General features: G+C 32.5%; 2 pseudogenes; both read right to left on the reverse strand.

Moving 5' to 3' along the window:
• Nucleotides 1-7,426: 7,426 nt before the first annotated feature.
• Nucleotides 7,427-7,576, reverse strand: LOC145271754 (U2 spliceosomal RNA; annotated as a pseudogene).
• A 215-nt stretch (nt 7,577-7,791) lies between these two features.
• On the reverse strand, nt 7,792-8,004 carry LOC145271800 (U2 spliceosomal RNA; annotated as a pseudogene).
• Between the last annotated feature and the right edge of the window lie 14,155 nt (nt 8,005-22,159).

Here is a 22,159-nt window from a genome sequence, read left to right on the forward strand (position 1 = left end):
ATTTTATTATTTCCTTTTCTTTAAAAACTCATTTTATTTTTTGTGGATACATGTGTCCATTGACACCGATATGATGACTAAAATCACAAATTATTGTCTTTTTTAATTAAAAATAATGCATGAATTTCTGTTTGCTTTTTTATATAAAAATAAAGCATTGTAGATGTTAACAATTAAAAAATATTTTACTATTTCAAGAACATTACGATTAGTAGTATTCATTCTCATTCAATATTTTCACAAAATTAATATCAAAAAAATATTCAGAAAATATTCACATTCATTTCAAGTCACGTGTGACACTCTGTTAATAAAAATCAGTAATCTTAAACTTCACGAGATCCTCATTTAACTAAGCCTGCATAATGAACACTCGTTACAAGAAAGCATTTACGTTTGAACGATTTCAATTAATATTTCTAACACGTAAATAAATGTTATTTCATCTTAATACAGTGATTTTGAGTTTTTTGTCAAGTGTCGTTATTTTCTGGAGTTATTTCTATATTTTTATTTTATGTATGTGAGGATGCGCCTTGGTGGAAACCTTCTATTAATCGTTATACATTTTGTACATTCATCTTTAATTATTAACTATTAATTGGTGATTTCGTTAAATGTACTTTTAACGGTCCTGCAGATACTCTACTACTTTTCCTGCACCTGCAATCTCGCTCCTAAAAATCGATCGATCCCAATTATGAATGGGTTAACACAAAGCCACACACGTAGAAGTTAGTAACTATCTCTTTTTTTCAAGACTTTACTTCACTAATTATTTTTTAAGCTAACGTGAAAAAATTTTTCGGGTTTGTATTACTGTGCACATATATTCGAAAAAGTTGTCAAAAAACAAATATATAACAAATAAATGTTATCAAAGGCAAGATAAGTTACTTTTCTACCAAACTGAATATATTTTTCGTGTTTTTATTCAATTTAACATGTCTATTCAGCTCGAAAAACATACATTGTTTACCGATGTATTGGAAAATTCAAAATGGCGCCCGACTCTCTCTTTAACACGGTATGTTCGGGAAAATGTGTTATAAATAATAAACTAGACAAAATACTATTAACAAACCACCGAATATATGTAAACCTATGTCACGGTAATATATACTTAGCGAGTTTCTAACCGTATTTTGTCCAGTTTTATATTTATACCACCTTTTTCCCGAACTTACCGTGTTAAAGAGAGAGTCGGGCGCCATTTTGAATTTTCCAATACATCGGTGAACACAGTATGTTTTTCGAGTTGAATAAACATGTTACATTAAATAAAAACACTGAAAACATATATAGTTAGGTAGAAAAATAACTTATCTTGCCTTTGATAACATTTATTTGTTATATATTTGTGTTTTGACAACTTTTTCATTATAAACTTTTTTCACGTGTAATTTTTCCCCATATAGAGATTCACTTAAGACTTTAATCTTTCAAATACGATCAAGAAATAATCAGAAATCTATAAAAATGTTTAACCGACTTTCTAAACTATGTTTGCCTATCAGTTTACGCCATTAAATTGCACATACCATGCAAAGAATTAGAGAATTAATACAGATGAAATTTGTAATCTGTTCTCTCTCATGTAAATATTAAAATGTTAAATAAAATAATACTAACCAGCAGGACCCGTGGAAATTCCACGGTAGTTAAAATCTTTTAAAACACATCAGTAAGAAATTCCTTATAAAAATGAACGTATGGAAGCAAGTAGAACAAACAAAGAACTTTAGTTTAAACCTTTTATTGAAGGTCAATGCGCTCGTAACTGATGCTGTTGATATTGTCAGGAAGTGCTGGTGATGATTGAGGCGATGACAGGGACGTCGATCAGCTGCTTGGAGTGAGAATAGTGGTCAGTCAGCCGGTTCTTGGGGGTCAGATTGTGAATTTAAAAAACTGTGTGACATTGCTGACATCGATTTTGTGTAAGTTCTGATGACCCCAATTTATTTAACATTTCAGGACATTTTGGATTACATGTGTGAGGAATGAATAGGTCACAGAAAACTGCCATTGCATCTTGATAAAGCTGTTGTAGATTCCTAGGACTTCCTGTAAATGTAGATGGTAGAATAACTGGTACACCAGAATAACCATCTTCATTCCTTGCTAAATGATCCATTAAGCCAGAATATTGAGCAGCTCTTAGTTGACTTTGATGGCTTTTAATGAAGTTAAATAAGCAACTGTCAACTTTTACATATGCGATAGACTTTTCTATTCATTTTGAATTTTATTCAATGAAGATTTGGAAATTCACAAATATTTTTTAAGCCGAATTATTGATATAGATTTCAATTAATGCATCACAACTTCCTGATAATATAAATAGAACACTTTGAATTTTCTGTACAAAAGTTTTTTCCATAAAAACATTGTAATCTGTTATAATATTCAGACTTTTGTGTATTACATGCATAGAAAATGAAGTGTTTCTGTAAATCTTACAAAGTACAGTTAAATTTGGATTTTTCGATAATCAAAATGATGTGAGGTAGGTTATACCTATCAAATTTATTGTCAATGTTATATAGTTAAGTAAGCTGGCTAATTGGCTATAAAGTAAGTTATTCCGAACTTTGATCTAACATTTTAATTTAAAAAAAAGCTTAACATTTTCTTGTATCTTTTTTTTTTATATTAAGAAAAATGTAAGCATCATGCTGAAATAATAAAATGCCATTCTTAATAAGGGGAGAGGGTTTGACTATTCTAAACCTTCACCTAAATAACGATTTAACGAAAAAAATGTTTAAAATGTTCTTGTATCTTTTTTATAATTTTTGTTAAATAAGAAAAATCAATACTTTGATAGCACTATTGTAAGAATCATGCTGAAAGCCATTCTTAACATGAGGAGGGGGGTTATATATTCTGAAACTTCACCTAACAATGTAAAAAAAATAAGGGAAAATATATGTATGAACAATAAATATTTCCCTCAGTTAAATAAAATATACTGTAAATCTTTAAATATGGAATAAATATTTATTTAAGCCATAATTATTGAAACAAAGTATTTTACTGCATAAAAAAACGGTTATGGGGAGAAGGGTTAACTATTTTGAACCTTCACCTAAATAGCGATTTAATGAAGAAAAATTTAATTGTCTTGTATCTTTTTTTATAATTTATTTTAAAATAAGAAAAAAAAGGTAAATATCCAGATACGCTACTACAGAACACCGACCACTCTAATTTGTTTTTTATAGGTAATTGAGGTCGCTGACAACGAATCTGATAGTCAAACCTGGGGCAAATTTATCGTTTGCATGGTATTTACCCCTGAACCCACGAACTACTTTCCACCATTTTGCAGCTTCCGTTTATGCTACGCGCATGCACGTTGTAGCATAAATGACGGCTTCATCAAGCAAACTACGTTGGGGGGAGGAGATTTTTTTTTTCCAGGACATAGAATTTTCTAATTTTCAAAAATACATTATAGCACTTTTTGGGTGGAAAATTTAAAATTAGCTGAAAAAGAAATAAAACCAGAAAAGGAAAGCACTCCAACTTGGAGTAGGGAGGGGGGTAATTTATCTGTTGTTTTTTTTTTTTACCTGGAACATAGAATTTTCAAATTTTCAAAAAGTAACGCACCGACATTTACCAATTAGAACACCATTTAACATTTTCCGAAGATTCTACTGTGTACATTGGGGGCGCGAGCGGGGGGGGCGGATGTGATGTTGGGGCACGCGCGCCCCAACATCACATCCGCCCCCTCCCCGCTCGCGCCCCCAATGTACACAGTAGAATCTTCGGAAAATGTTAAATGGTGTTCTAATTGGTAAATGTCGGTGCGTTACTTACGGAAAAACGTTTAACTAAATTGCAAAAGCACCTATTAAGCCACATAAGTTCTATAATTGAATCCCTCCCCGCAAATAAAAAGAATGAAAACCATAAAGATGTTTGGTGCTTATGTTTTTGTAAACCACATTAAAAACTACGTGAGACAAAAAAAAGTCCCCCAATTTGTACTTTTCTTTAACTGTAAGTCATTAAAAAAATGTCAGTCCGTAATTTTTTGATTGGTGCGCCATGTGAGAAGGCAGTTTGCTAGGTGAAGCATAAGCAAGCCGTCGTTCATGCTGCAGCGCCCGCGTAGCGTAAACGGAAGCTTCAAAATGGTGGAAAGTTATTCGTGGGTTCGGGGGTTAATACCATGCAAACGGTAAATTTGCCCCAAATTTGACTATCAGATTCGTTGTCAGCGACCTCAATTACCTATAAAAAAAAAGAAATTAGAGTGGTCGGTGTTCTGTAGTAGCGTATCTGGATATTTACCGAAACTTCACCTAAAATAATGGAAAAAATATATGTATGAACAATAAATATTTCTTCAGTTAAATAAAATATACTTAAAATCTTTAAATAGGAAATAAATATTTCTTTAAATAAATTAAATCGTAGGTAATGAAACACTGTTTTATTTCATATTAAAAAAAATTGTTGTGTCCATTTTTTATAGTATTTAAATATGTATGCCCTGTCGGTGGGCATTAGAAGATGAATACCTGTAAAAGAAGCAAAATAACACAAACAAAAGATAAGTAATAACTATGTAAACAACGTGAAGCTGTATAGATGTTACAAAATTACTCGATTCGGCATTAAATAACACGAAAAAGGATTGATATGCCGTAAAACAAAAACAAAAGAGAAAAAGACGTAAAATATTTTTTGACTCTGTATTTGCGAATGTTGACTTTGGTGATTTATTTAATAAAGTCATTCTTGACTTTTGTAACATGTATTTCTAAACATTTTTTGTTGTGTAAGGCTCACTCAAAAGTAAATAAAAAAACATAAAGTGGCACAGTAAAAAAAAACGTACTTGTAGCCTTAAATGTAAAAATATATTTATTATTGAATAAAATAGAATAAGCGTTCCTACAATAATAAACAAGACATCGTTAAAAATGTAAGTAAAATACTATACTATTTAAACTGGAACGATACCTTCTATGCATAACTGTCTTTAAAATAATCCGGAACCATAAATAGACAGTTATTATTATTATTTTTTTTTTGTTCGGTAACTTTTGGGAAATAAAAGGGTTAATGATTTTTAACTGATAAAGATTGAACAATAAATGGAGATAATTCACATTAATTAATGTTTGCGATGATGATGACGTGACACCGTACGGACAAGCAAATTAATATATAGATTTTATCCGTGATATTCACCAAATAGATCGGCTCTATTTCGAAATGATTTCATTTTTTCTTTTACCTCTTCAATTTTGTTTTCTACGAACTTGCTCTTCTGTTCGCCATCTTGAATGTTAACTTGAGCTTGTAAAATCACATTTGAAAAATCGTTTCCTTTATAAAAGCAGATAAAGTTCATCGAAAGCAGAGTATAAAACAAAAACCTAAGAATTACTACATGAATTTAGTATCGATTTTTGCGCATGTGTAGAATACGTTAAAAATGTAACTAAGCGAATAATGAAAATGAGATTTTTTGTTGAAAATTTTTCGCTGTGAATTGTTTTTGTTTTCAATACTGACTTTAACATAAAAAACAATTTCTTTATCGTTTACAAAATAAAAAATAATTTTATAGATTTTAAATGTTTTTAACTGTTTCACAAGTTTAAAGTAAAAAAAAAAATGTCTTGTTTTTAATTTTTTTTTCAGCAAATTATTTTATATTTCGGGTGTGCTTCAAAAGTCGCACAGAGAATTATTTTTCATGATATGAGAAAATTACTTGTTCAAATAGTGGGGATCAGTTTTCCGTATAAATTTTATGTAAAATAAGCACCCATTTTCTAACCACATGGTGATAATTTTTTTTATGTTTTGTAGGCCTGCCTGAAAGCCGTTTTGGTAAATTGTTATTTACTTTCCAGCTGAACAATCATATTTAACCTTACAACTTCGATAGGTTTTTGGGTATGCTGAAAACGAATATCACTTTAAAATTTGCTGCAAACAAGTAAGTATCTGGATATAAAAAAATGTAATTGTTTGTTATCAGTGGTGACCAATTAAGTATGCACTTGCACGTACAGAATTGGCCACCATCGATAACATAAGGAATTACATTGCTTAATATTTGGAAAACTGCTTGTTTGTGGTAAATATGTGTGCACTTGCACATACAAAAATGGTCATCACTGATAACATAAGGAATGACACATATCTGTATACAGATTATACTTTATTTTTGTTCTTTAATACCTTCGTCTCTTTATTGAAAGAGGAAATCAGAAAAAGAAAACAAAAACAAAAAGATTTTTCGCTCAAAAAAACAAAAAATTATCCCCTTCCTAAGTGGCCATAAAGTGGGTGATTATTTTATGTTTAATTTATATTTGAATATGATCCCTCACTTTTTGAAAAAGTAAATTTTTCATATCATGAAAACTATTTCTCTGCACCGATTTTAAAAGTATATATTTGTTTTCAGCATCCTCGAAAACATAAAAGTCGTCATTGTAAAGGATTTGGGGAAGGGGTGGAAAGATTTTAGACATTAAGCAAAACAACAAACCTTATAAATAGTGTTGACTAAATTTAAAAAAATAATGATTCTTAAACAAATTACAATATTACGATTCTGATATTTTTAGATGAGGAATGATTCTTTGTATTATTTAGATTATTAAGACTAATGTTCTCATCTTGAGTGTTATTTATTATGCAAACATTGTAAAAATAACACTTGTCGAATATTTACTTACTGGATTGTGATAGTACACTTTAACTTTAATTCTGTTTTAAAAAGTGAAGACGATATAAAATTTAACTATTTTGTATTTCGGGAGAAATTAATTGTGATAGATGAAAACATTTGAATTATTATTAATGGATTTTCCTAAGTGAATATTCTGCATTTGTCATGTGCACAGACGGTGGCTGCTTATTTTTTCACTAGTCAGCTATCCTACAGCTGCTTCTGATTTTCTCACATGAGCACCATGCACGTTATATTACAAGAACATGTGTTTTTGGATAGTTGAATGATATATGCAGCATTTAAATAAAATCTGAGTATTATAACTCTAATTTCTTTCATAATTTATTTCAGCTGGTAAGACCCATCTGAAAAGTTGTTTAATCCAGGTATTTTGAAAGTTTAAAAAACAAGGCCGATAGCTATTAGTTGCGTGCTCTCGTGTAATGAATGAATGCATGAATGTAGGATTGACAAGAAATTCTTAAAGATAAACAAAAATGACCGAAAAATGGGCTGAAATGACTTAAATAAATAAAAAGTAAATGACTTAGAATGACTTTAATGAACTTAAGGATGAATTGAATGACTTGAATGCTTAAAAAATAACTGGAATCTTTCAAAAAAAGATTGAATGATCTGGAGAATGACTTGAATGGCTTTGAGATTGACTGGTTGTAAAATGGGTGATCATTTTACATAATATTAATACAGAAAAGTTATCCCCCACTTTATATCACAAAATTATTTGATTTAGGGAAGTTGAAACGTTATATTATGTGGCAAAAGTTACAAACATAAGTACAGCATGTAGTAAGAACAGATACTACACTTTGATCTTGGCCAAAAGGCCAAGAAAAGGGTATTTATTTGCTCCCCCACCAAGCAAATTAGGCACAAGGCCAATTTTTAATGAGAGGAGTGAAGGGGAAATGGGGACCAGCTCCCTGGGGAGTAGGGGAGCTGAATAGTGACAACTGGTATGAAGGGTTGTCCATACATTGACCAAGGTTTTATATGTGGGATTGCCCCCACATATGGTCTTTGCTTGCAGTATCTGCCGAAACAGATGGTATTTATTTGCTCCCCCACTGAGCAAATTAGGCACAAGGCCGTTTTTAATGTGAGGTAAAAACCAGCTCCCCTAAAAGGGGTCACTCTGGTTACCAAAAATAATAATTGTCCCAGTATAGAGAGTTTCCCCTCCATTGACTGGTACAAATTATCTTAAGTGCAGTATCTGCCGGAACAGATACTACACTTTGATCTTGGCTAAAAAGCCAAGAAAAGCTTAAACAGCTAAGAATAGCATCTATTAACAACAGACCTTTGATCTTAACCAAAAAGGCCAAGCACAAAAGTGTTACCGACGGACCGACCGACAGTTTTACTTCTAGAGTCGTTTGCACGTGACTAAAAACTGATATTATTTTAGTTTTTCAATAAGTGTGTTTCATTATTAATTTTTCTTTGTGTTGGATTGTATGTTTCATTGTTAATTTTTCTTGTTATTTATTACTACTGCTGTTCCTCCCCTTTTTCTATTGTTATGGACTTTAATTTTTTTTCTGGTTATGATTGAAGGTAGCCTTTTTTCCATGGAAATTAAGTAAGGAAGTGTTATCATCCTCTTGTTACTTGTATGAACTTTTATTTTTCTTTCGGTTATGAGTAAAAACTTGTGTATCTAACTTTTTGATCCCTCGTCATGTGTTATGAAATTTGGTTACATTTCAAGTGTTACCTATGATATTCATCTGGGAGGATGTAAGCAAGTAAAATTTTAACCCCCTTCCTAATCTTGAGGACAGAGAGGTCCTAGGGATGAGGTTTTGGTTGGAGTCTAAGTGTATATAAAATGAGCTACAGGCGTAAAATGTTGGTTTCTTTCGTATTTCACCTCTCTTAGCCATCAACAAAATTATGTAATTAAAAACAATACATTAAGATGGTTCTAATTAAAATACATGACTACTTTTTCAAAACATTAAAATTGGCATCCATTGTAAGTATTGCTTGTCAGTCCCAGAGTGGTATGATCACTGTTAAAATGGGTCAATATTCTATGAGATATGCTATTGATATTCTTAGCTATCAGGGTTGTGGAGTCAGATTATGAAAGTCTGACTCCGACTCCTAGAATTCCTAGAATGCTGACTCCGACTCCTTCGATATCTTAGACTCCGACTCCCGACTCCTTGATCCCTATGTGGAAATCAATTCTGCAGATCCATATACCAGCCTCCCACACCTATTCAACATTTTATAATTACTTTTCATGCATATCATTTTTTATGTTTAACATTCACTTGTCTGATGAATATACTCACATATACACTCAACCAGATTTATTTATTTATTTATTTTACTCATGATAACTCTTAATGAGGCATATCACCTATTGGACAAAAAATGGCTACTTTTTGGGACCATGTCTAGGAAAGATTAGCAAGTTGTCGATTTATGTTATATTTAAACTTCTGCATATCAGTACGACCAGGAAAACAGGTAGCAGGAAGGGAATTCAGAAGTCTAGCTGTTCAAGGGAATATACTATTAGAATAGAAAGCTTTTTGCCATAAAGGGACCTCAACAGTGAAGGGGTGAGATCTTATTGCTAAACAGGTTTGTCGGGGATATGTATGGGGTACAAGTGCAACGAGATCATCAGAACACATTCCACAGAGATGCAACATTGTGACGATGGGAAAAAGAGCTGAAGCTTTGTTGATAAAGTGGGATTAGATTGACAATTCTTTTAAAACCTATTCAGGAGGAAGAGATTAGGGGTAGGTGCAGCAGCCCAGATGTGTCAACAATACTCCCTGCATGACCAAATGGTGGCCTTGTAGAGGTACGGGATACTCTCAGGTGTGAGTAGTCTTTTAGCTCGATAGAGGGAACCCATCATCTTTGCAGCAGTCTTTGCAATATCGTCTATGTATGTGTTCCAGTTTATATTGCCTACAAAGTAAAATATAGTAAAATCGTCCCAAAAAAGGAGTTTGAGGGTAGAATTCTCAGGTAGGGTGTTATTTTTCATTGATATAAGCGGTTTAAGTGGCGTCTTGTAATTGTTAAAGGAGACCAGCTTAGTTTTATTTAGTGTTATTTTTCATTGATATAGGCGGTTCAAGAGGCGTCTTGTAATTGTTAAAGGGGAGCAGCTTAGTTTTACTAGCATTAAATGTTACTACTCATTTGCGTCCCCATTCAACTATGGACTGGAGGTCATTTTCTTATAATTCTGCCATTGTCTTAGATTTATGTACATCTGTTCTCCCTAATGCATGTTATAGAGCATTGTATCATCAGCAAATATACTCATCTTTATTTTTTACATAGGCATCACCACTTATCAAGGCCCAGAGATAACCCGAGGATAAGGGTTAAGAGTGTACAGTAGTCAATTGAACAATATAGTAATTGTTAGTAATAGAAATTAGGTAAATTTGTTAACTTAAGTGGAATGGCTCATCAAGAACTTGAATGGTTCATCGAGAATTTATTTACGTTGAACTTGAAGACAACCACACTGTAGTCAGCTGGAAAGCAGGAGAACAGAAGACAGTTCCACAGACGTGCAGTTCTAAGAAAGAAGCTTTTTTCATTGAATCTACGTTTAGGTTTAGGCACAGATAAAGTATGGGGGGAATTATTGATAGTGTTTTCAGCTAGATGAGTGTTTCTTGTGAAAGTTTGGTGAGGGGGACTACAGATTGAAGCTTGTCGAGCACTTGCCATGAAAATAACGATAAAGCAGAGACAAACTCGCAACATCTCTTCTGTGAGATAGCGGTTGCCGAGAAGAGCAAAGGACATCTCCTATGATGCTACGAAGTCGATTTTGATGCCAGATGGGGATCAGAACGCTGATAATGTAAAGATAAAAGTTGGGTTTTAGATGCATTCAAAGTAACCAGCCACTTCTTTCCCCATTGTACTACGGGCTCAAAATCAGAGGAGGGAGAATTAGAGAGAACTTGGTCGTTTACGGTCTTAGATGTGATGTCATAGATAGTAGTGTCATCAGCATAAATGTTTATGAATGATGTCAAAAGCCTTTGATACATCAAGAGCAATTGCCCAAGAAAGGTTGCCTCTGTCGAGTAATTCGCTAATCCTATGAGATATCACTGTAAGCACATCTGCTGTAGATCTAGCAGAATGGAAACCATATTGTGTGTCACTAAGAAGGTTATTTTTGCTGAGATTATTGGTTATTTCTCAATTTATTATTATATATTATTATTATATATATATATTATTTATTAATGTCGAAACGTTGTGAAAACAACAACTAATAAAGATGAGAATAATAGTCCGAAATAAAAATAAATTAATATATATAATGCTCATGTCAAAAATGAATTCCAATTAAGGAAAAATATATATACCAATTGGTACGGACCCGACTATGGAAGATCAGATAATAAATAAACGAGGATTTATAAGATCAAAGAATCCAACCTTGATCGCCCTTCGGGGCCCATAGCGCAGTTGATAGAGACGTTGAATTTCTACGGTTCCAGATGAGCAATATCTGAAGATAGCGGTTTCAATCCTACCCAAAGCTGGCCAGAGGCTTACTTGGCCAAAATGTGGTGAGATAACAACTACCGATGGCAGTGATTGCTGAGAATGCAGTTAGGAGATTTGAAGTCCTATCCATCGCGGTTACCACCCGATGAAGGCCAGAGGAATAGTTGTCCGAAACGTTGTGAAAAACAACAACCAATGAAGATGAAAACAACAACTAATAAAGATGAGAATAATAGTCCGAAATGAAAATAAATTAATATAAACTTTTTGGGGTTTTTAAGGCTTTTTCAATAAAGTTTTTTTGGGATGTTTAAAACGGAATTTGTTAGCTTTTTTGTTTATTCACTTTCTTCCAATTTGAAAGTCGTCTCCTTCCACTCTAATAGCGCTTTTTCATTGGATAAACAAATGCACACTAAATGAATTACAAAAATAGATAATCAGAAAAAACTGCCGACCCCTTAAGATCACCAGAAAATACTAAAAAACATCACATAATAAACAAATGGAAAAGTCGATTTAGTGTTTAAACATTTGAACAATGCTAGGCTGAAACTGATGATTTCTGGTTGTCCGATCCATGGTTCTCGGGAATTCCCAAGAATCCGTGTCAAATTATGCAAGAGTACTGAATATTTTTTAAACAAAGAATATAGATCTTTCCAAACCTAAACAATTCTCTTTCACTTGTTCATCTTCCCCACTTCAAAACTCCAAACCTACTCTAAGGGATCCATCCTGGGCCCAACTCTTTTCCTGATCTACATTAATGATCTTCCAAATCATATCCTTACATCATTTGTAGACATTTATGCTGACGACACTACCATTTATGGTAGCACATCTAAGACAGTAAACGACCAAGTTCTCTCCAATTCTCTCTCCTCTGATCTTGAGCACGTAGTACAATGGGGAAAGGAGTGGCTGGTTACTTTTAATGCATCTAAAACCAAGCTTCTCTCTTTACATCATCAACATTCTAATCCACATTTGCCATCAATTGAAATGAATGGCTCTCGTCTTCAGGAGGCCTCAAGTTTTGACAAGCTTCTGGGCTTGACCATTACTCCTGATATTAAATGGAACACGTATATCAAATCTGTTGCCAAGGCCGCTGGAAAAATGGTGGGATCTTTCTATCGATCCAGTAGATATCTCACTGCTGATGCTATTCTCTATCTATATAAGAGCCAGGTACGTCCAAGGATGGAATACTGTTGCCACATCTGGGCAGGAGCTGCTAGAAAGGACTTGGCCTGCGTTGATAGAGTTCAAAATAGACTTCGTAGCCTCGTAGGAGATGTCCTTTTCTCCTCCTTGCAACCTCTATCTCACAGAAGAGATGTTGCGAGTTTGTCTCTGATGTATCGTTATTTTCATGGAAAGTGTTCAACTGAGCTTCAATCTATGGTCCCCCCTCGCCAAACTTTCACAAGAAACACTCGTCTAGCTGTAAACACTATCAATAATTTCCCCCACTCTTTATCTGTCCCTAAACCTAAACGTAGATTCCATGAGCAAATCTTCTTTCTTAGAACTGCACGCCTGTGGAATTGTCTTCCGTTTTCCTGCTTTCCGGCTGACTACAATATGGTTTTGTTCAAGTTTAAAGTAAATAAGTTCTTGATGAGCCGTTCCATATAAGTTATTAAATTTACCAAATTTTCATTACTAATGATTACTATATTGACCAACTTCTACTGTACACTCTTTAACCCTTATCCTTGAGTGGCCTCTGGGCCTTGATAATGTGGTGATGCCTTTGTAAAAAAAAAAGCCTTTTTGAATGGATCCTATTATCATCTTTGACATCCAAGTGATGCAAATAGGCGATAACTCAAAGTCATGCAACATGTTAGTACTCTCATCTCCATCAATAGTATGCCAGACTCTTCATCTGGCTTTTCCTGTTAATCTCGACTCTTTTATATTGTGATATCAGTTTGTTCCATGGCTGAATTGCTATCTGACTCAGTGGACTCCCTCGAGGAAGCCAATGTGATCTTTCTTAATGATCTTTCCGTTCTGGAAATGTTCCATTCCTCGATCGACGTTGTCAGAAGATGTTTCGCATGCACCTTTATCATGGAGCCAGTCAACTGATCGTAAATCCCATATGAGATGGGGCATGTTTTATCTATAACTACATAATATGGTTTTCAACATACATCTAGCTTTCCCCTGCCTCCCATCTGGTGGTTCTTATAATAAACCAGATCTCTAATCTAAAAAGCTATAGACTTTGTTTTGTTATTTGAGTTCTCTATTAGTTTTTTCCTTGCTTTCCAAATGTTGATGCATCTTTTCTAGAGTGATCCCGTGTTGCTGATCGCGATAGTATACTCTGCCAGGTAATAATATATTATCTAATGGCAGGATCACTGATATTTTTCTTTATCGGTTGGTATGGTCATCCTAAAATACTGTTCTACATCATCCACCCACATCCTGTAACCACGTTTCCTTCTACGTTCAAACGACACTATTTTCCTGTTATCGATCTTATTCTTGACTCCACTGCCTTTGTCAATTCTGAATTCAGTCTCTGCAGGAAGTGTAAAAATAGCTGCTTAATTATAACAATAGTAAATGCTACTGACGAAAGAACAAAATAATAATACAACTCAAAATCAATATTTGTTAAGAAACACAAAAGAGACAAAAAAGTTTTAGCATATATATTTTTGTCATGTTATGCACGTCACACACACAAACACACACACACACACATATATATATATATATATGTTGTCTATTTAACATATTTATATATTGTATTTTGTGTACAGAAAGTTGTTACATGAGACAAGTCATCGGTACCGTCGGTTTAAAGTCCTATAATTAGGACCGTTTTAGATATCCATACCAAGCTTTCTTCAGCCAATACTCATCTATTTTATAACCGGAAGTGGAATATATATATATATATATATATATATATATATATATATATATATATATATATATATATATATATATATCACGAATTCACGTTTATCTCTCGTTTTGTTTTATATCCCCCGATTTATTTATCGGATGATGATGATTTCATTAACTTTAAAAGTTGAATTATTTTAATTTTAAAATCTAATTTCGATTGAAATTTTTTATATATAAAATTTGTTTTATATATATATAAAACGATTTATATTTTAAACCAATTTAATAAAAAAATCTATTTTTTTATATATATAAAGATTCAAACAAAGTTTATATCAATATCGATTAAAAACGTACAATTTCATTTAATTATATCAAATTAGGTTTAAAATTTTCAGAATAAATTTTAAAATTTCTTTTAAAATTTCAACTCTTTCAAGCTTTGGAGAAGTGAGTATTTATCTAGCCTAAGAGATTTTCCAAGTATATTAATACTATTATATTTTTCCTATAGTTTTAAAATGGAAACCGATTGTAAATTAGATTTTTAAAATATGATTTGTAAAAATTTATATAATACAATAATTTAAAATCTATAATACAGTTACGATTAAAATCTAATTTTACCGACTGAAAACAATTTTGCATTTACGTGTTTACTAAAGTTTTTTTTACATATATATATATATATATATATATATATAATCAAAATCTAAGTTTTGTCTTTTTCACTGACCCAGTTTATTAGGAGTGCTTTCCTTCTATGTATACAATTTTTCAAAGATTCACTCCTCACATTCAAACACCATTTTTTGGGGTCATGAATTGTCTGGAGAATATGGTATTTTTCTGCATTACAGAGCGGGCATTGACTTAATTCCGAGGCATATGCTAGTTTGTGCTCTATTTTTCTCCATTTTATAGAAAAAGGTGTATCTTTTTTCTTTAAACCCCCACACCTGGGTAGCTAATGCTGTATTTATCCTTGTTTTTGCTCTAAAGGAGCTCATGTGTGCATAGTATCTTTGTTTAAATTGGCCTTGTGTCATACCTATATATTTTTCCGGTATATTTGTAGATCGGTCCGTTAATGTGGCCTCATAAACAAAGGATTCAGCTTTACAATTGCCCTCCAATGGGCAACTATTTTTGGTCCAACAAGAGCAGCTTGTGTTATCTATCTTTCTTGGTTCCTTAGATATAATCGACTTGATAGATAGAGCCGTTGAGTAACTAACTTTCACATTATTTCTATTAAAAATTTTATGCCGTTTGTGTTTTTCTGGAAAATGCTTATCTAGAAGTCTAAGAAAAAAAGTCCTACTCTAGTTTTTGTATTCAATGAGAACGGAGATAAGAACCAAATTATCTTCCGTCTCCTATTCCTTTTTTTATTTTATTTTTTATCCTGAGTTGAAATTTTATGTTTCCCTGAACCCACTTTTATGTAGTACTTCGTTATAATATGGTGCTCATTGTTCGAACACTTCAGATGAATAAGATGGGAAGTGAAATAGAAATGTTGTGAAAATAACACCCAAGACGAGAACAGTATTCTGAAGAATTCAAATAATATAAATAATCCTCCTCATCTCTAAAATGAATTTTAGTTATTTGAAAATAGAAACAATTTTGTTAACAAACCAGTATTGATTAAAACTATACTTATTTTATTTTGAATTTCATAAATTGATATTTATAAAAATCAACATAAGAAATTTAATTTTACCAAATGAAATATATTTATATATAAATCCTCATCTCTAAAATGAAGAAACAATGACAGAATGTAAGAATTTTTAGTTAAATATTTGAAAATAGAAACAACTTAATTGTGTTAACAAACCAGTATTGATTAAACAAGCATTACAAGTTGATTTTATTTTGATAATTGTTATTTTATCATAAGCCATAAATTATAAATTAAGGTGTACAAATTTCAATTTATTTTAAATTGACGCATGATATCGTACAGTGGGTTTTCATTCATGAACAAAACTAGGTATTATACTGGTATTTGAATATAGCTTTATTGAGAGTAGATATTTACCACTAAAATCTAAATCTAAATCATTTCAAACTATGTGGGACTTTTGAATAAAACCCTTCCAAATTATACCTATACTTAAAAAACTGACTTAATCCAATAAAATCATGCAATGAAGTAGTCCTATCATTGATCTGGATAGGACATACGAACATAACCCACTCCTACATTAAAAAAAGTGAAGAGCGTCCAGAATATATACCATATCACAAACCTTATAAAGTGAAACACCTTTTACTTGACTGTTATGACCTCACACAAATCTATCAACACTACTAAAAGACCACAAACTTACAAGAACTCTTTGAAAAAGAAAAGCCTGAAACGATTCTAAATTTACTAAAAAGAGATAACCTTTACCATAAAATATAAATGCCATCAAATAAGAAACTATTCCAAAAAAATACATGAATATACCCAGCGAAAAGTGACTCTGAAATTATCAAAAAATTGTTTAAACTTATATATATCATTAATTAAGCCAAAGAAGGTCGATATGCTGGTTGAACAAAAAACGTGAGAATTTTGTATAGATTTGTGCGTTCAAGAGAAAGATTCCAAGTTCGACGAAATAGAAACGTTGTGAAAATAACAAGAGAAAATTATTCTAAAGAATCCAAATAACATGAATAATCAATCTAAAATGAATAAAAGTAACAAATTTTTAGTTAAATTTTTGAAATTAGAAACAAATTAACTTTGTTTACAAACAGATATTGATTAAAATTATACGCATTTATTTTGAATTTCATGAATAATTAATTTATATTTATATGTGTATTGATTTTTATCAATACATTAAATTCAATTTTACCAAATGAAATATATTTTTCAAATTTATTGTATATTTTCAGAATTTTCAACGATGAAAAGACACTCATTAATGCATCAGGTGGACCATTCGTCATTTATGATTTCAATAAGTGTATAATAATAAAATTAATTCATATTTCATCATAATATTGCATGAGGAATTAGATGCGAGCAAACATGGGAGACTAACCTCATTCTTGTGAAGTATGTGGTTATTCATTTGCATGCAAATCAAATTTGTTGCGTCATATGAAAACACATACGGGAGACAAACCAAATTCTAGTGAAGTATGTGGTTCTTCTTTTGCACGGAAGTCACATGTGTTGCTTCATATCAAAACACATACGGGAGATGAACCACATTCTTGTGAAGTGTGCGGTTCTTCTTTTGCACTGAAGTCAAATTTATTGAGTCATATGAACACACGGGAGACAAACCACATTCTTGTGAAATATGTGGTTCTTCTTTTGCACGACAGTCAACTTTGTTTCGTCATATGAAAACACATACTGGAGAGAAACCACATTCTTGTGAAGTATGTGGTTCTTCTTTTGCACTGAAGTCAACTTTGTTGAATCACATGACAACGCATACGGGAGAGAAACCACATTATTGTGAAATATGTGGTTCTTCTTTTGCAATAAAGTCAAGTTTGTTTAAACATATGAAAACACATACGGGAGAGAAACCACATTCTTGTGAAGTGTGCGGCTCTTCTTTTGCACTGAAGTCAACTTTATTGAGTCATATGAACACACATACGGGAGAGAAACCACATTCTTGTGAAGTATGTGGTTCTTGTTTTGCACGAAAGTCACATTTGTTGTGTCATATGAAAACACATACTGGAGACAAAGTACATAGCAAGCATATCCGGTGAACCAAGTGCAAGTGAAATACAAACGAATCCTGAAAAAGATCTCTTGGTTGGACTCACTAAAATAGGGGTAAATGTCAGACATCTGGTTGGATGTCCCATCCCCTAGAAGAAAAAGTTTAAGAAAAATGAAAAAAAAAGAGAGACAAACCACATTCTTGTGAAATATATGGTTCTTTTGCATGAAAGTAGGGCTTGTTGAGTCATATGAAAATTCGACTTTGTGTCGTCATCTGATAATGCACACGGGATACAAATCACATTGTTGGGAAGTAAGGTGTTCTTTTGCAGAGAAGTCAAATTTGTTGAGTCATATGAAAACACATACAGAGTTTGCAAATACCTTCACTGGAAGATATGTAAGAAACTCAACATTCAGTGTAGTAAAAACTCCTGGGAACATACCCGAACGAACTGTTGGGAATGACAACTACACTATTCACTATGACTACATAATCCCTACTGCTACATATCTTGAAAATGCTGCTGTTAAACCAGATATTTGGGACAGAGCAAACAAAAAAGCGACCGTAATAGAGGTCAGTGTACCCAATGATACAGGGCTTAACAGAGTTGAGAGGGAAAATATTACAAAGTATCAAGGACTTATGTATGATATGAAACGAAATTGGAAATTAAAAGACGTTTCAATTATACCAGTCATCATAGGAGCAACTGGGCGTATGAAAAAGAACTTTAAAAAGTACATAGCAAGCATACCCGGTGAACCAAGTGCAAGTGAAATACAAACGATTGCACTGAAAGGGACGGCTAGAAAAATGAAAAAAAAGAGAGAATTTACATTATTGTGAAGTATGTGGTTCTTTTACAAAGAAGTCAACTTTATTGTGTAATCTGCTTACACATTCATGAAACAACGTATGGTGCCCTTCCAGTATAAATACGTCAAAATGCTATACAGCATCATGGAACAAGACTTACAGAAAATTGGAAAAATGCGGCAAACCACAGTGTAGCGAGTGTTTTCTGTATTTATTCACCCAAATTAGGAAGTCTGTATAGACTGGCTTAAAAGAGGATATCGCTAACAATATCAGGACAGAATTTTGTAATTGCTCTGTATCCAAGCTTGATGACCAATTCTAAGTGCAGATTGTACTACAGTTATCAGATTCTGCTAAAGGATTGCTATTATATAATGGAATACGATGGAATGTGTAAATATATTACGATCTGTCAAATGTTAAATATTGAATGCTGTAACAACTTTTTGGAACAATAGTTATACATTTTATACACACTATACTATGGCTACGATAATGACAGCTATGTTTCTAGGCAAAACAGAGTGAGAGGAAATAATAACGAAATACCATGGCCTTACAATATAGAAAAAAGGTAAATACAAGACATTTCATGGGATGCGCCATCACCAGCCTAAAAAACTAATTAAAAAGAGACAACCACATTCCTATGAAGTATGGCGTGCTTTGCATTTGGTTATGTCATATGTAAAAACATACGGAAGACAAAAGAACTTTAAATTCAAATATTTATGTATCTCATATAGAGTTCAACTGTGAACCCCAGGTAGAGAGCCCCTTGATTTCTGAGAACTTCGACCGTGGAAAATTGTAACCAAAAAGACGAAAATATATGAAATATACAAACTGGTTCTATGCAAAATCCTAAGAAATATTTAAACACAATTCCTAAAAGACAAAACCTTATAAATTATAACAACTGTACATGTTCGTGTTGACTTGCACACGTCTGTAGCATGCTTTCTTATAATATGTCCTCTATATGCTTCACGTCTGTTTTTATTCATCTGTCTCATTTGCATAGAAATGGCGACGTTCTCTGTCGCTCTCATGACCGACACCCATAAAACCAACTAACCATTCTAGTTTTTTTGCGTTTTTGTTACTCAACTGACCCGTTGAAGCACACACTCATACCAGCCAAGTATGTTTCGATTTGCTCCACAAAATAAAAACTGAAAAGACATATTTTTGTAATGTAGCTCTTCTGTTTTAAAACTAAAATGAAAAAAAATGTTAAAAAAGTAAAAAACCATATTCTTGTTTCGTGTGTGGACATTCTTGTGTTCAAAATTTGTGTCACTCTCTAACGCAAAAACCGGAGAAAAGAATATGATCCTTTGATTATGTAAATAATTTTATTTTAAAAACAAACTTTTATTGTGTAAATCTTTAAAATCACCGTAAAGTACACACATCCTTTCTGCCAAAGTCATGGCTTAATATTTTTTAAAAATTTAATACATCTCAAAAAACATTTTTTTTATCACGTATCCATGTCTTAATAATTTTTTTAAAAATTTAATACATCTCAGAAAAACATTTTTTATCACGTATTCATGTCTTAATTATTTTTTTAAATTTAATACATCTCTATAAACATTTTTATCACGTATTCATGTCTTAATAATTTTTTTAAATTTTAATACATCTCAATAAACATTTTTTATCACGTATTCATGTCTTAATAATTTTTTAAAATTTAATACATCTCAATAAACATTTTTTATCACGTATTCATGTCTTAATAATTTTTTTAAAATTTAATACATCTCAATAAACATTTTTTATCACGTATCCATGTCTTAATAAGTTTTTAAAGTTTGATACATCTCAATAAAATAGCAGCACCTACATCTGGTTGCTATTCATCTGTCATTGATTAGGCAACTGTAAGCCATGATGAGGCGACATTTTTTGAAGATCCATGCTTGATTATTCACTAAATCGCCGAAAAGTTCATGAATAGTGCAGGGTCTGTTTAAATTATCTGATTGATTCCCAAGTTGATGACGACTTTCCAAAAGCAAACACGCATCGAGTATCATAGTGTGTGGAAGCAGTATTCACTCTAAATGTGTTTAACTGGCTTCAGCCGAAAAGCAAGTTTTATGGTAATATTAATTTACAAGCATCCTCCATTTGCATGTATATCTCCATCAGATAAAATGATGGCATTAGGTTTTTGCTAGTCTTTCTATATATAGCGCCTGGTATTCCCAAGTAGTTACTAATCTTGTACTGACCATGCTAAACGTTGCTTAACTTGGGTGAAATAACGAAAACTGGTGTGCAACGTTATTATGACTTGTATGTGTCGAGTGCTCTAGGATGCATTTTGAGATATGCTAAGATTATGAGTCAAACGTTTTCAAAAGACTGATTACACACAATGAAACCTTGGTCTGTGACTGCGATAAAGAAATCTGATCCTGTTACCAAAGGCACATGTTATATAGGCTTTGTTAATTTGACTAATATTTTCATGTTCAACAAAAGTTCATAGATTTTTTTATAAATGCATAGCTTTTTCTCACTTGTATTTTCGCCTTCAAGAGATCAAGTTCTTTATTTTATAGTCGATTTAATTATTGTTCCTGACTTGTCTCTTTTTATCTCTGGTCATCACTTTAACCAATCAAATGTTTTATTTAAATAGAAATTGTTCATGGGAGAAAAAACTAATATCTAATTAGCTAATTACTTTTTTCAGTTCTTCAAAGTTAGTCTTAATGTGACGTAATCCTCCATTGAGGAGCTTTAGAACTACGCTGAGATAGCTTATCGTTCCCGCGTGACGCCAGATAACCCAAGGATTTAAGATAGAGAAGATAAATATACATATTTTATTTCATGTCAAAAAAATATTGTTTGAGGTCAGAGAAATATGTTTTGCAGCTGGGGGTTGATGACAGGAACTTGAAATGTATAACATTGTCTGGCCTTGGTTAACCCAAGGTCGTATGTCAGAATTGACATCTGGCCTTGGATATCGTGAGACCCAGAATTCAAATTTCAGGTATGGGAATTGTACCTATGCAAAAAAAAACCCTAAAGCTTTCGATTTTATGGCGAACCCTTATATTATCGGTGGCAGGAGAAAAGACGTACTACGAAACAGACAGACAGACGGGACATTTAAAAACAAAAGGAAGGAGAGAATGAAAAGGAAACCGATAAAGAGACGCCCAAAGAAGAAAAAAGAAAGACAAACGCTTGGAAGAAAACTTTAAATCAGAAAAAGATTTCGCACCCGTGAAAAGGACATTTTTTAAAGAAAAAAAAACTTTAAATAGAGAAAAAGAAACACCGGTTGAAACAGACAAAAAATACGTTTGAACATTTTGAAAAAAAAGGAGAACGTAGAGAGAGAAAAAAGAGACACTCTTGACAGATTCGACAAGTAAAGCGACGTGAAAGAAGAGATAGAGTGAGGAAGAATAACAACACAGGCAGGTAAGCGAGCCTTTTTTTCTTTCTGTCGTCTGTGCAAATTGGCCTA

Source organism: Euprymna scolopes, chromosome 46 (assembly GCF_053919585.1).
Source record: "Euprymna scolopes isolate OS-2025 chromosome 46, ASM5391958v1, whole genome shotgun sequence".
Classification (NCBI taxonomy): domain Eukaryota; kingdom Metazoa; phylum Mollusca; class Cephalopoda; order Sepiida; family Sepiolidae; genus Euprymna; species Euprymna scolopes.